Raw genomic sequence first — 1,894 nt, forward strand, 5'->3', positions numbered from 1 at the left:
GGTTAAGCATCCAACTCTTGATTTCAGCTCAGGGCATGACCTCGAGGTTGGTGAGCTTGAGCCCGTACCAGGCTCTGCAATGACAGTGTGGAGCCTGCTTGGGATTCTCTCTCACTCTTTTTCCTCTCTCTCTCTTTCTCTGCTTTTCCCCTGCATGCTCTCTCTCAAAAATACATCAATAAACTTAAACATTAGTCACAAAAAGCTCATACTTAAGCTCTTGGAAATATAATAAGACCGGAAGCCTTTGCCTGTTTGGGGCAGATGATCAGGGAGAAGCCTGAAATTGCCCAAGACTGGCTCACTTAGGTCAGGGCTGCTTCTGTCTGGGGATGGCGTCTGGGTGCTGGAGGGGCCCCCACCCTCCAGAGTCTCCAGATCCTGCCCCTGCCTCAGTTGGGGGCTGGAGTTTGCAGGAGCCTGGAGGCTGTGTGCCCATCTCCTGTTCCTCTTGGCTCCTGGCTGGCTGAGCAGCTGCAGTGTGAATTCTGGAATCCTGCCTGGGGGAGGAAGGCAAAGCCTAGCTAGGCAAAGAGAGTTTTACATTTGAGAGTAGGTGTGGCACTAGGTCATATGGAGAGAATCTGTGCCTAACCCTTACTGAGAAGAGTAGAGGGAACACACATTTACAAAGCATTTTGAGAAGAAAAGGTGGAGTCTAGAACAAGCAAGTGTTTCATCAGGCCCAGAGCTCTGGACTAAGTAGATTTGGAAAGGAGAATGGGAACTTGCTTTTTTGCGTCCAAACCCTCCATGTGTGTTGCCACTGGAATTTCTCCCTCCCACAATTCTGCTGAACTTCCATTGGAAAAGCTGCCAGAAAGGAGCGTCTGGGTGGCTCAGTCGGTTAAGCGTCTGACTTCAGCTCAAGTCATGATCTCACAGTTCGTGGGTTTGGGCCCCGCATCAGGCTCTATGCGGACAGCTGAGAGCCTGGAGCCTTCTTCGGATTCTGTGCCTCCTTCTCTCTGCCCCTCGCCTCCTTGCACTCTGTCTCAAAAATAAAAAAACATGAAAAAAATAATAAAATTAAAAGGCCAATGCTTAAAAAAAGAGTAGTAACAAAGGCAGCTCTCAGGCACTGGTTGTTGTGCAAGGAGCCAAGCATTTTATACACATTGTTTGAGTCTTGCAAAAAAAAAGTATCATTGCTAATTTTACAAGCAAGTAGATAGAAGCTAGGATGATTACTTTTTTTTAAAGTTTATTTATTTTGAGAGAGTTGTATACACACAAGCTGAGGAAGGGCAGAGAGAGAGAGAGAGAGTGAGACAGAGAGAGAGAGAGGGAGAGGGAGGGAATCCCAAGCAGGTTCTGCAGTGTCCAAACTGGACACGAGCTTGATCCCACACTGTGGGAGCATGACCCTGGGAGCGTGACCTGAGTCAAGATCAAGAGTCAGATGCTGAACTGACTGAGCCACCCAGGCACCCCTAGGACGATTAATTTTATGCATCAACTTGGCTAGGCCATGGTGTCCAGAAGTTTGGTCAAGTACTCCTCTGGATATTGTTGTACAGGTATTTTCTAGATATGATTGACAGTCGACTGTTTGACTAAAGCAGATCACTCGCTATAACGTGGGTGGGCCACATCCATTCACTTCAGGCCATTAAAAAAAGCACCAAGGTCTCCAGAGGAAAAAGGAATTCAGCCCCTAGACTACCTTTGAACTCAAGAACCCAACATCAAACATTCTTAGGTCTCCACCATGTCCACTGCCCTACAGATTTTGGACTTACCAGCCCCTACAGTCTGGTGATCCAAATCCTTAAAATAAACCTCACCCTCCATACACACATCCTATAGGCTCTCTTTTTCTAGGCTTTTTTAGGGCCTAATACAGAGGCAGGGCTTCCCTGCACCACACACCAGATCTGTGGATTGCCTCGTC

This window comes from Panthera uncia (assembly GCF_023721935.1).
Source record: "Panthera uncia isolate 11264 chromosome E2 unlocalized genomic scaffold, Puncia_PCG_1.0 HiC_scaffold_20, whole genome shotgun sequence".
Lineage (NCBI taxonomy): Eukaryota > Metazoa > Chordata > Mammalia > Carnivora > Felidae > Panthera > Panthera uncia.